This window comes from Tachypleus tridentatus, unplaced genomic scaffold, assembly GCF_004210375.1.
Source record: "Tachypleus tridentatus isolate NWPU-2018 unplaced genomic scaffold, ASM421037v1 Hic_cluster_2, whole genome shotgun sequence".
NCBI lineage: Eukaryota > Metazoa > Arthropoda > Merostomata > Xiphosura > Limulidae > Tachypleus > Tachypleus tridentatus.
This window is the reverse complement of record NW_027467782.1, coordinates 26,268,500-26,284,267: the sequence shown is the minus strand read 5'-3', so window position 1 is coordinate 26,284,267 and position 15,768 is coordinate 26,268,500. Positions and strand designations below refer to the sequence as shown.

Here is a 15,768-nt window from a genome sequence, read left to right as displayed (position 1 = left end):
CTAGTCATCACCACCCACCGCCAACTCTTAGGCTACTCTTTTACCAACGAATAGTAAGATTGACCGTCACGTTATAAAGCCTCCACGGCTGGAAAGGGTGTGACAGGGATTCGAACCCGTGATCCCTAGATTATGAGTCGCATGCCTGAACCCACCTGGCCATGCCAGGCCCAGTATTAAATATATAAACTGGAAAGATAAAATCCTTGGTTATATTCCTGCTAAAACATAAACGGTGTTATATTAATATTGTCTTTAACTGATATTTTACCAGTGATCTTAAAGAAATCTGTTCGCTTTTTCAATTCATGTAAAACTTCTGCTGTTCATTCATCAAACAAATTTGTTTAGATAAAAACAAAGTACCGTAGAACAAAAATCATATATAAAAACAAGCTTATTACGTTGTTTTACAGGTTTATAGATGACAACCAACATTTCCATTACCAGGTTTATAGATAACCAACTCTCATATTACCAGGTATATAGATAACCAACTTTCCCATTACCAGGTTTTATAGATAACCAACTCTCCCATTACCAGGTTTTATAGATAACCAACTCTCCCATTACCAGGTTTTATAGATAACCAACTCTCCCATTACCAGGTTTATAGATAACCTACTCTCCCATTACCAGGTTTATAGATAACCAACTCTCCCATTACCAGGTTTATAGATAACCAACTCTTCCATTGCCAGGTTTATAGATAACCAACTCTCCAACTACCAGGTTTATAGATAACCAACTCTCCAACTACCAGGTTTATAGATAACCAACTCTCATATTACCAGGTTTATAGATAACCAACTCTCATATTACCAGGTTTATAGATAACCAACTTTTCCATTACCAGGTTTATAGATAACCAACTTTCCCATTACCAGGTTTATAGATAACCAACTCTCCAATTCCCGGGTTTATAGATAACCAACTCTTCCATTGCCGGGTTTATAGATAACCAACTCTTCCATTGCTGGGTTTATAGATAACCAACTCTTCCATTGCCGGGTTTATAGATAACAAACTCTTCCATTGCCGGGTTTATAGATAACCAACTCTCCCATTACCAGGTGTTATAGACAACTAACTCTCCCATTACCAGGTTTATAGACAGCCAACTCTTTCATTGCTAGGTTCATGGATAGCCAACTCTTCCATTGCTAGGTTCATGGATAGCCAACTCTTCCATTGCTAGGTTCATGGATAGCCAACTCTTCCATTGCCAGGTTTATAGATAACCAACTCTCATATTACCAGGTATATAGATAACCAACTCTCCCATTACCAGGTTTAAATATAACCAACTTTCCCATTACCAGGTTTTATAGATAACCAACTTTCCCATTACCGGGTTTATAGATAACCAACTCTCCCATTCCCGGGTTTATAGATAACCAACTCTTCCATTGCCGGGTTTATAGATAACCAACTCTTCCATTGCCGGGTTTATAGATAACCAACTCTTCCATTGCCGGGTTTATAGATAACCAACTCTCCCATTACCAGGTGTTATAGACAACTAACTCTCCCATTACCACTTTTTGTAGATAACTAACTCTCCCATTACCAGGTTTATAGGCAGCCAACTCTTTCATTGCTAGGTTCATGGATAGCCAACTCTTCCATTGCTAGGTTCATGGATAGCCAACTCTTCCATTGCCAGGTTTATAGATAACAAAGTCTCCAATTACCAGGTTTATAGATAACCAACTCTCATATTACAAGGTATATAGATAACCAACTCTCCCATTACCAGGTTTAAATATAACCAACTTTCCCATTACCAGGTTTTATAGATAACCAACTCTCCCATTACCAGGTTTATAGATAACCAACTCTCCCATTACCAGGTTTATAGATAACCAACTCTTCCATTGCCAGGTTTATAGATAACCAACTCTCACATTACCAGGTTTATAGATAACCAACTCTCCAACTACCAGGTTTATAGATAACCAACTCTCATATTACCAGGTTTATAGATAACCAACTCTCATATTACCAGGTTTATAGATAACCAACTTTCCCATTACCAGGTTTATAGACAGCCAACTCTTTCATTGCTAGGTTCATGGATAGCCAACTCTTCCATTGCCAGGTTTATAGATAACCAACTCTCCAATTACCAGGTTTATAGATAACCAACTCTCCAATTACCAGGTTTATAGATAACCAACTCTCCCATTACCAGGTTTATAGATAACCAACTCTTCCATTGCCAGGTTTATAGATAACCAACTCTCCAATTACCAGGTTTATAGATAACCAACTCTCATATTACCAGGTTTATAGATAACCAACTTTCCCATTACCAGGTTTATAGATAACCAACTCTCCCATTACCAGGTTTATAGATAACCAACTCTTCCATTACCAGGTTTATAGATAACCAACTCTCACATTACCAGGTTTATAGATAACCAACTCTCCAATTACCAGGTTTATAGATAACCAACTCTCCCATTACCAGGTTTATAGATAACCAACTTTCCCATTACCAGGTTTATAGATAACCAACTCTCCATTACCAGGTTTATAGATAACCAACTCTTCCATTACCAGGTTTATAGATAACCAACTCTCCCAATACCAGGTTTATAGATAACCAACTCTCCCATTACCAGGTTTATAGATAACCAACTCTTTCATTACCAGGTTTATAGATAACCAACTCTTCCATTACCAGGTTTATAGATAACCAACTCTCCAATTACCAGGTTTATAGATAACCAACTCTCATATTACCAGGTTTATAGATAACCAACTCTCCCATTACCAGGTTTATAGATAACCAACTTTCCCATTACCAGGTTTATAGATAACCAACTTTCCCATTACCAGGTTTATAGATAACCAACTTTCCCATTACCAGGTTTTATAGATAACCAACTTTCCCATTACCAGGTTTATAGATAACCAACTTTCCCATTACCAGGTTTATAGATAACCAACTCTCCCATTACCAGGTTTATAGATAACCAACTCTCCCATTACCAGGTTTATAGATAACCAACTCTCCCATTACCAGGTTTATAGATAACCAACTCTCCCATTACCAGGTTTATAGATAACCAACTCTTCCATTACCAGGTTTATAGATAACCAACTCTCCCATTACCAGGTTTATAGATAACCAACTCTCCCATTACCAGGTTTATAGATAACCAACTCTTCCATTGCCAGGTTTATAGATAACCAACTCTCCAATTACCAGGTTTATAGATAACCAACTCTCCAATTACCAGGTTTATAGATAACCAACTCTCCCATTACCAGGTTTATAGATAACCAACTCTCCCATTACCAGGTTTATAGATAACCAACTCTTCCATTGCCAGGTTTATAGATAACCAACTCTCACATTACCAGGTTTATAGATAACCAACTCTCCAACTACCAGGTTTATAGATAACCAACTCTCACATTACCAGGTTTATAGATAACCAACTTTCCCATTACCAGGTTTATAGATAACCAACTCTCCCATTACCAGGTTTATAGATAACCAACTCTCCCATTACCAGGTTTATAGATAACCAACTCTCCCATTACCAGGTTTATAGATAACCAACTCTCCCATTACCAGGTTTATAGATAACCAACTCTCCCATTACCAGGTTTATAGATAACCAACTCTCCCATTACCAGGTTTATAGATAACCAACTCTCACATTACCAGGTTTATAGATAACCAACTCTCATATTACCAGGTTTATAGATAACCAACTCTCCCATTACCAGGTTTATAGATAACCAACTCTCCCATTACCAGGTTTATAGATAACCAACTCTTCCATTACCAGGTTTATAGATAACCAACTCTTCCATTACCAGGTTTATAGATAACCAACTCTTCCATTACCAGGTTTATAGATAACCAACTCTTCCATTACCAGGTTTATAGATAACCAACTCTTCCATTGCCAGGTTTATAGATAACCAACTCTTCCATTGCCAGGTTTATAGATAACCAACTCTTCCATTGCCGGGTTTATAGATAACCAACTCTCCCATTACCAGGTTTATAGACAACCAACTCTCCCATTACCAGGTTTATAGATAACCAACTCTCCCAATACCACTTTTGTAGATAACCAACTCTCCCATTACCAGGTTTATAGACAGCCAACTCTTTCATTGCTAGGTTCATGGATAACCAACTCTTCCATTACCAGGTTTATAGATAACCAACTCTCATATTACCAGGTTTATAGATAACCAACTCTCCCATTACCAGGTTTATAGATAACCAACTTTCCCATTACCAGGTTTATAGATAACCAACTTTCCCATTACCAGGTTTATAGATAACCAACTTTCCCATTACCAGGTTTTATAGATAACCAACTTTCCCATTACCAGGTTTATAGATAACCAACTCTCCCATTACCAGGTTTATAGATAACCAACTCTCCCATTACCAGGTTTATAGATAACCAACTCTTCCATTGCCGGGTTTATAGATAACCAACTCTTCCATTGCCAGGTTTATAGATAACCAACTCTCCCATTACCAGGTGTTATAGATAACCAACTCTCCCATTACCACTTTTTTGTAGATAACCAACTCTCCCATTACCAGGTTTATAGACAGCCAACTCTTTCATTGCTAGGTTCATGGATAGCCAACTCTCCCATTACCAGGTTTATAGATAACCAACTCTCCCATTACCAGGTTTATAGATAACCAACTCTCCCATTACCAGGTTTATAGATAACCAACTCTCACATTACCAGGTTTATAGATAACCAACTCTCCAATTACCAGGTTTATAGATAACCAACTCTCCCATTACCAGGTTTATAGATAACCAACTTTCCCATTACCAGGTTTATAGATAACCAACTCTTCCATTGCCAGGTTTATAGATAACCAACTCTTCCATTACCAGGTTTATAGATAACCAACTCTCCAATTACCAGGTTTATAGATAACCAACTCTCCAATTACCAGGTTTATAGATAACCAACTCTCCCATTACCAGGTTTATAGATAACCAACTCTCCCATTACCAGGTTTATAGATAACCAACTCTTCCATTGCCAGGTTTATAGATAACCAACTCTCACATTACCAGGTTTATAGATAACCAACTCTCCCATTACCAGGTTTATAGATAACCAACTCTCCCATTACCAGGTTTATAGATAACCAACTCTCCCATTACCAGGTTTATAGATAACCAACTCTCCCATTACCAGGTTTATAGATAACCAACTCTTCCATTGCCAGGTTTATAGATAACCAACTCTCACATTACCAGGTTTATAGATAACCAACTCTCCAACTACCAGGTTTATAGATAACCAACTCTCCCATTACCAGGTTTATAGATAACCAACTTTCCCATTACCAGGTTTATAGATAACCAACTCTCCCATTACCAGGTTTATAGATAACCAACTCTCCCATTACCAGGTTTATAGATAACCAACTCTCCCATTACCAGGTTTATAGATAACCTACTCTCCCATTACCAGGTTTATAGATAACCAACTCTCCCATTACCAGGTTTATAGATAACCAACTCTTCCATTGCCAGGTTTATAGATAACCAACTCTCACATTACCAGGTTTATAGATAACCAACTCTCATATTACCAGGTTTATAGATAACCAACTCTCATATTACCAGGTTTATAGATAACCAACTTTCCCATTACCAGGTTTATAGATAACCAACTCTCCCATTACCAGGTTTATAGATAACCAACTCTCCAATTCCCGGGTTTATAGATAACCAACTCTTCCATTGCCGGGTTTATAGATAACCAACTCTTCCATTGCCAGGTTTATAGATAACCAACTCTTCCATTACCAGGTTTATAGATAACCAACTCTCCCATTACCAGGTGTTATAGACAACTAACTCTCCCATTACCAGGTGTTATAGACAACTAACTCTCCCAATACCACTTTTTGTAGATAACTAACTCTCCCATTACCAGGTTTATAGATAGCCAACTCTTTCATTGCTAGGTTCATGGATAGCCAACTCTTCCATTGCCAGGTTTATAGATAACCAACTCTCCAATTACCAGGTTTATAGATAACCAACTCTCATATTACCAGGTTTATAGATAACCAACTCTCCCATTACCAGGTTTAAATATAACCAACTTTCCCATTACCAGGTTTTATAGATAACCAACTTTCCCATTACCAGGTTTTATAGATAACCAACTTTCCCATTACCAGGTTTTATAGATAACCAACTTTCCCATTACCAGGTTTTATAGATAACCAACTCTCCCATTACCAGGTTTATAGATAACCAACTCTCCCATTACCAGGTTTATAGATAACCAACTCTCCCATTACCAGGTTTATAGATAACCAACTCTTCCATTACCAGGTTTATAGATAACCAACTCTTCCATTACCAGGTTTATAGATAACCAACTCTCCCATTACCAGGTTTATAGACAGCCAACTCTTTCATTGCTAGGTTCATGGATAGCCAACTCTCCCATTACCAGGTTTATAGATAACCAACTCTCCCATTACCAGGTTTATAGATAACCAACTCTTCCATTACCAGGTTTATAGATAACCAACTCTCCCATTACCAGGTTTATAGATAACCAACTCTCCAATTACCAGGTTTATAGATAACCAACTCTCCCATTACCAGGTTTATAGATAACCAACTCTTTCATTGCCAGGTTTATAGATAACCAACTCTTCCATTGCCAGGTTTATAGATAACCAACTCTCCCATTACCAGGTTTATAGATAACCAACTCTCCCATTACCAGGTTTATAGATAACCAACTCTCCCATTACCAGGTTTATAGATAACCAACTCTTCCATTACCAGGTTTATAGATAACCAACTCTCACATTACCAGGTTTATAGATAACCAACTCTCCCATTACCAGGTTTATAGATAACCAACTCTCCCATTACCAGGTTTATAGATAACCAACTCTCCCATTACCAGGTTTATAGATAACCAACTCTCCCATTACCAGGTTTATAGATAACCAACTCTTCCATTACCAGGTTTATAGATAACCAACTCTCCCATTACCAGGTTTATAGATAACCAACTCTCATATTACCAGGTTTATAGATAACCAACTCTCATATTACCAGGTTTATAGATAACCAACTTTCCCATTACCAGGTTTATAGATAACCAACTCTCCCATTACCAGGTTTATAGATAACCAACTCTCCAATTCCCGGGTTTATAGATAACCAACTCTTCCATTGCCGGGTTTATAGATAACCAACTCTTCCATTGCCGGGTTTATAGATAACCAACTCTCCCATTACCAGGTGTTATAGACAACTAACTCCCCCAATACCACTTTTTGTAGATAACTAACTCTCCCATTACCAGGTTTATAGACAGCCAACTCTTTCATTGCTAGGTTCATGGATAGCCAACTCTTCCATTGCCAGGTTTATAGATAACCAACTCTCCAATTACCAGGTTTATAGATAACCAACTCTCATATTACCAGGTATATAGATAACCAACTCTCCCATTACCAGGTTTAAATATAACCAACTTTCCCATTACCAGGTTTTATAGATAACCAACTTTCCCATTACCAGGTTTTATAGATAACCAACTTTCCCATTACCAGGTTTTATAGATAACCAACTTTCCCATTACCAGGTTTTATAGATAACCAACTCTCCCATTACCAGGTTTATAGATAACCAACTCTCCCATTACCAGGTTTATAGATAACCAACTCTCCCATTACCAGGTTTATAGATAACCAACTCTCATATTACCAGGTATATAGATAACCAACTCTCCCATTACCAGGTTTATAGACAGCCAACTCTTTCATTGCTAGGTTCATGGATAGCCAACTCTTCCATTGCTAGGTTCATGGATAAGCCAACTCTTCCATTGCCAGGTTTATAGATAACCAACTCTCATATTACCAGGTTTATAGATAACCAACTCTCCCATTACCAGGTTTAAATATAACCAACTTTCCCATTACCAGGTTTTATAGATAACCAACTTTCCCATTACCAGGTTTATAGATAACCAACTCTCCCATTACCAGGTTTATAGATAACCAACTCTTCCATTGCCGGGTTTATAGATAACCAACTCTTCCATTGCCGGGTTTATAGATAACCAACTCTTCCATTGCCAGGTTTATAGATAACCAACTCTCCCATTACCAGGTGTTATAGACAACTAACTCTCCCATTACCACTTTTTGTAGATAACTAACTCTCCCATTACCAGGTTTATAGGCAGCCAACTCTTTCATTGCTAGGTTCATGGATAGCCAACTCTTCCATTGCTAGGTTCATGGATAGCCAACTCTTCCATTGCCAGGTTTATAGATAACCAAGTCTCCAATTACCAGGTTTATAGATAACCAACTCTCATATTACCAGGTTTATAGATAACCAACTCTCCCATTACCAGGTTTAAATATAACCAACTTTCCCATTACCAGGTTTTATAGATAACCAACTCTCCCATTACCAGGTTTATAGATAACCAACTCTCCCATTACCAGGTTTATAGATAACCAACTCTTCCATTGCCAGGTTTATAGATAACCAACTCTCACATTACCAGGTTTATAGATAACCAACTCTCCAACTACCAGGTTTATAGATAACCAACTCTCATATTACCAGGTTTATAGATAACCAACTTTCCCATTACCAGGTTTATAGACAGCCAACTCTTTCATTGCTAGGTTCATGGATAGCCAACTCTTCCATTGCCAGGTTTATAGATAACCAACTCTCCAATTACCAGGTTTATAGATAACCAACTCTCCAATTACCAGGTTTATAGATAACCAACTCTCCCATTACCAGGTTTATAGATAACCAACTCTTCCATTGCCAGGTTTATAGATAACCAACTCTCCAACTACCAGGTTTATAGATAACCAACTCTCATATTACCAGGTTTATAGATAACCAACTTTCCCATTACCAGGTTTATAGATAACCAACTCTCCCATTACCAGGTTTATAGATAACCAACTCTTCCATTGCCAGGTTTATAGATAACCAACTCTCACATTACCAGGTTTATAGATAACCAACTCTCCAATTACCAGGTTTATAGATAACCAACTCTCCATTACCAGGTTTATAGATAACCAACTTTCCCATTACCAGGTTTATAGATAACCAACTCTCCAATTCCCGGGTTTATAGATAACCAACTCTTCCATTGCCGGGTTTATAGACAACTAACTCTCCCAATACCACTTTTTGTAGATAACTAACTCTCCCATTACCAGGTTTATAGACAGCCAACTCTTTCATTGCTAGGTTCATGGATAGCCAACTCTTCCATTGCCAGGTTTATAGATAACCAACTCTCCAATTACCAGGTTTATAGATAACCAACTCTCATATTACCAGGTTTATAGATAACCAACTCTCCCATTACCAGGTTTAAATATAACCAACTTTCCCATTACCAGGTTTTATAGATAACCAACTTTCCCATTACCAGGTTTTATAGATAACCAACTTTCCCATTACCAGGTTTTATAGATAACCAACTCTCCCATTACCAGGTTTTATAGATAACCAACTCTCCCATTACCAGGTTTATAGATAACCAACTCTCCCATTACCAGGTTTATAGATAACCAACTCTCCCATTACCAGGTTTATAGATAACCAACTCTCCCATTACCAGGTTTATAGATAACCAACTCTCCCATTACCAGGTTTATAGATAACCAACTCTCCCATTACCAGGTTTATAGATAACCAACTCTCCCATTACCAGGTTTATAGATAACCAACTCTTCCATTGCCAGGTTTATAGATAACCAACTCTCCAATTACCAGGTTTATAGATAACCAACTCTCCAATTACCAGGTTTATAGATAACCTACTCTCCCATTACCAGGTTTATAGATAACCAACTCTCCCATTACCAGGTTTATAGATAACCAACTCTTCCATTGCCAGGTTTATAGATAACCAACTCTCACATTACCAGGTTTATAGATAACCAACTCTCCAACTACCAGGTTTATAGATAACCAACTCTCACATTACCAGGTTTATAGATAACCAACTTTCCCATTACCAGGTTTATAGATAACCAACTCTCCCATTACCAGGTTTATAGATAACCAACTCTCCCATTACCAGGTTTATAGATAACCAACTCTCCCATTACCAGGTTTATAGATAACCAACTCTCCCATTACCAGGTTTATAGATAACCAACTCTCCCATTACCAGGTTTATAGATAACCAACTCTTCCATTGCCAGGTTTATAGATAACCAACTCTCCCATTACCAGGTTTATAGATAACCAACTCTCCCATTACCAGGTTTATAGATAACCAACTCTCCCATTACCAGGTTTATAGATAACCAACTCTCCCATTACCAGGTTTATAGATAACCAACTCTTCCATTACCAGGTTTATAGATAACCAACTCTTCCATTGCCGGGTTTATAGATAACCAACTCTTCCATTGCCGGGTTTATAGATAACCAACTCTTCCATTGCCGGGTTTATAGATAATCAACTCTCCCATTACCAGGTGTTATAGACAACTAACTCTCCCATTACCAGGTGTTATAGACAACTAACTCTCCCAATACCACTTTTTGTAGATAACTAACTCTCCCATTACCAGGTTTATAGACAGCCAACTCTTTCATTGCTAGGTTCATGGATAGCCAACTCTTCCATTGCCAGGTTTATAGATAACCAACTCTCCAATTACCAGGTTTATAGATAACCAACTCTCATATTACCAGGTTTATAGATAACCAACTCTCCCATTACCAGGTTTAAATATAACCAACTTTCCCATTACCAGGTTTTATAGATAACCAACTTTCCCATTACCAGGTTTTATAGATAACCAACTTTCCCATTACCAGGTTTTATAGATAACCAACTTTCCCATTACCAGGTTTATAGATAACCAACTCTCCCATTACCAGGTTTATAGATAACCAACTCTCCCATTACCAGGTTTATAGATAACCAACTCTTCCATTGCCAGGTTTATAGATAACCAACTCTTCCATTGCCAGGTTTATAGATAACCAACTCTCCCATTACCAGGTTTATAGATAACCAACTCTCCCATTACCACTTTTTTGTAGATAACCAACTCTCCCATTACCAGGTTTATAGACAGCCAACTCTTTCATTGCTAGGTTCATAGATAACCAACTCTCCCATTACCAGGTTTATAGATAACCAACTCTTTCATTGCCAGGTTTATAGATAACCAACTCTCCCATTACCAGGTTTATAGATAACCAACTCTCCCATTACCAGGTTTATAGATAACCAACTCTTCCATTGCCAGGTTTATAGATAACCAACTCTCCAATTACCAGGTTTATAGATAACCAACTCTCATATTACCAGGTTTATAGATAACCAACTTTCCCATTACCAGGTTTATAGACAGCCAACTCTTTCATTGCTAGGTTCATGGATAGCCAACTCTTCCATTGCCAGGTTTATAGATAACCAACTCTCCAATTACCAGGTTTATAGATAACCAACTCTCCAATTACCAGGTTTATAGATAACCAACTCTCCCATTACCAGGTTTATAGATAACCAACTCTCCCATTACCAGGTTTATAGATAACCAACTCTTCCATTGCCAGGTTTATAGATAACCAACTCTCACATTACCAGGTTTATAGATAACCAACTCTCCCATTACCAGGTTTATAGATAACCTACTCTCCCATTACCAGGTTTATAGATAACCAACTCTCCCATTACCAGGTTTATAGATAACCAACTCTCCCATTACCAGGTTTATAGATAACCAACTCTCCCATTACCAGGTTTATAGATAACCAACTCTCCCATTACCAGGTTTATAGATAACCAACTCTCCCATTACCAGGTTTATAGATAACCAACTCTCCCATTACCAGGTTTATAGATAACCAACTCTCCCATTACCAGGTTTATAGATAACCAACTCTTCCATTACCAGGTTTATAGATAACCAACTCTCACATTACCAGGTTTATAGATAACCAACTCTCATATTACCAGGTTTATAGATAACCAACTTTCCCATTACCAGGTTTATAGATAACCAACTCTCCCATTACCAGGTTTATAGATAACCAACTCTCCAATTACCAGGTTTATAGATAACCAACTCTTCCATTGCCGGGTTTATAGATAACCAACTCTTCCATTGCCGGGTTTATAGATAACCAACTCTTCCATTGCCAGGTTTATAGATAACCAACTCTCCCATTACCAGGTGTTATAGACAACTAACTCTCCCATTACCAGGTGTTATAGACAACTAACTCTCCCAATACCACTTTTTGTAGATAACTAACTCTCCCATTACCAGGTTTATAGACAACCAACTCTTTCATTGCTAGGTTCATGGATAACCAACTCTTCCATTGCCAGGTTTATAGATAACCAACTCTCCAATTACCAGGTTTATAGATAACCAACTCTCATATTACCAGGTTTATAGATAACCAACTCTCCCATTACCAGGTTTAAATATAACCAACTTTCCCATTACCAGGTTTTATAGATAACCAACTTTCCCATTACCAGGTTTTATAGATAACCAACTTTCCCATTACCAGGTTTTATAGATAACCAACTTTCCCATTACCAGGTTTTATAGATAACCAACTCTCCCATTACCAGGTTTATAGATAACCAACTCTCCCATTACCAGGTTTATAGATAACCAACTCTTCCATTGCCGGGTTTATAGATAACCAACTCTTCCATTGCCAGGTTTATAGATAACCAACTCTCCCATTACCAGGTGTTATAGACAACCAACTCTCCCATTACCACTTTTTGTAGATAACCAACTCTCCCATTACCAGGTTTATAGACAACCAACTCTTTCATTGCTAGGTTCATGGATAACCAACTCTCCCATTACCAGGTTTATAGATAACCAACTCTCCCATTACCAGGTTTATAGATAACCAACTCTTCCATTGCCAGGTTTATAGATAACCAACTCTCACATTACCAGGTTTATAGATAACCAACTCTCATATTACCAGGTTTATAGATAACCAACTCTCATATTACCAGGTTTATAGATAACCAACTTTCCCATTACCAGGTTTATAGATAACCAACTCTCCCATTACCAGGTTTATAGATAACCAACTCTCCAATTCCTGGGTTTATAGATAACCAACTTTCCCATTACCAGGTTTATAGATAACCAACTCTTCCATTGCCAGGTTTATAGATAACCAACTCTCATATTACCAGGTATATAGATAACCAACTCTCCCATTACCAGGTTTATAGATAACCAACTCTCCAACTACCAGGTTTATAGATAACCAACTCTCATATTACCAGGTTTATAGATAACCAACTTTCCCATTACCAGGTTTATAGACAGCCAACTCTTTCATTGCCAGGTTTATAGATAACCAACTCTCCAACTACCAGGTTTATAGATAACCAACTCTTCCATTGCCAGGTTTATAGATAACCAACTCTCCCATTACCAGGTTTATGGATAACCAACTCTCCCATTACCAGGTTTATAGATAACCTACTCTCCCATTACCAGGTTTATAGATAACCAACTCTCCAATTCCCGGGTTTATAGATAACCAACTCTTCCATTGCCGGGTTTATAGATAACCAACTCTTCCATTGCCGGGTTTATAGATAACCAACTCTTCCATTGCCGGGTTTATAGATAACCAACTCTTCCATTGCCAGGTTTATAGATAACCAACTCTTCCATTACCAGGTTTATAGATAACCAACTTTCCCATTACCAGGTGTTATAGATAACCAACTCTCCCATTACCAGGTGTTATAGATAACCAACTCTCCCATTACCAGGTGTTATAGATAACCAACTCTCCCATTACCAGGTGTTATAGACAACTAACTCTCCCATTACCAGGTGTTATAGACAACTAACTCTCCCATTACCAGGTGTTATAGACAACTAACTCTCCCATTACCAGGTGTTATAGACAGCCAACTCTTTCATTGCTAGGTTCATGGATAGCCAACTCTTCCATTGCTAGGTTCATGGATAGCCAACTCTTCCATTGCCAGGTTTATAGATAACCAACTCTCCAATTACCAGGTTTATAAATAACCAACTCTCCCATTACCAGGTTTATAGATAACCAACTCTCCCATTACCAGGTTTTATAGATAACCAACTTTCCCATTACCAGGTTTTATAGATAACCAACTTTCCCATTACCAGGTTTTATAGATAACCAACTCTCCCATTACCAGGTTTATAGATAACCTACTCTCCCATTACCAGGTTTATAGATAACCAACTCTCATATTACCAGGTTTATAGATAACCAACTTTCCCATTTCCAGGTTTATAGACAGCCAACTCTTTCATTGCCAGGTTTATAGATAACCAACTCTCACATTACCAGGTTTATAGATAACCAACTCTCCAACTACCAGGTTTATAGATAACCAACTCTCCAACTACCAGGTTTATAGACAACCAACTCTTTCATTGCTAGGTTCATGGATAGCCAACTCTTCCATTGCCAGGTTTATAGATAACCAACTCTCCAATTACCAGTTTTATAGATAACCATCTCTCCCATTACCAGGTTTATAGATATTTGGTATCATTTGTTTGAATAACTTTAAATTATACAACTGTTGATCATTCAGTATACATCGTAAATCAAAGACATTGAAGTAACTTTTCTCAAGTTAATTTTCTTCGTATGATCCTTCTCTAGTGGCAGTAATTAGTCTTTTGTAAATCGAACACGCTTATCTCATAAAGGGTTACCCATGGATGTAGTTCCGTATCTCTGACCAGTGCTTTCTACGTGTAGTGTTAAAATATATACGGATTTTACATACCATCACTGTGTCCCAAGTTAAGGTTGAACATCCAGGATTACTCAAGTAATTAATATCACCCACTAGTACAGCGGTATGTCTACGGATTTACAACGCTAAAATCAGGGGTTTGATTTCCCTCGGTGGGCTCAGCAGATAGCCCGATGCGGCTTTGCTATAAGAAAACACACACAAACATTTAATAAAGTCAACACCACAACGATGTTACTAAACTATAATGCAATCAACTGTGGTATTTTATTAAGACAACAATGTTAGTAAACTATAATACAACCAGCTTTCGTAATTTTAAAGACAACGATGTTACTAAACTATAATACAACCAACTTTAGTATTTTATTTAGACAACGATGTTACTAAACTATAATACAACCAACTTTAGTATTTTATTCAGACAACAATATTACTAAACTATAATACAACCAACTTTAGTATTTTATTTAGACAACGATGTTACTAAACTATAATACAACCAACTTTAGTATTTTATTTAGACAACGATGTTACTAAACTATAATACAACCAACTTTAGTATTTTATTTAGACAACGATGTTACTAAACTATAATACAAGCAGCTTTCATATTTTATTGAGACAACGATATTACTAAACTATAATACAACCAACTTTAGTATTTTATTTAGACAACGATGTTACTAAACTATAATACAACCAACTTTAGTATTTTATTTAGACAACGATGTTACTAAACTATAATACAACCAACTTTAGTATTTTATTTAGACAATGATGTTACTAAACTATAATACAAGCAGCTTTCATATTTTATTGAGACAATGATGTTACAAAAGTAAAATACAACCAGGTTTCTTATTTTATTAAGACAGCGTTGTCACTGAACTTTTATGCAACGTTAGCACTTTTGTAAATAATGCTTTCGTTTGAGTTTCTGAAACTGTT

General features: G+C 37.2%; 1 protein-coding gene across 3 annotated transcripts in view; it reads left to right on the top strand.

The window, feature by feature from the left end:
- The window catches only part of LOC143243053 (histone-lysine N-methyltransferase SETMAR-like), a 35,702-nt gene that overhangs the window by 10,058 nt on the left and 9,876 nt on the right, over positions 1–15,768 (top strand). The gene's annotated exons all lie outside the window — the stretch shown is intronic.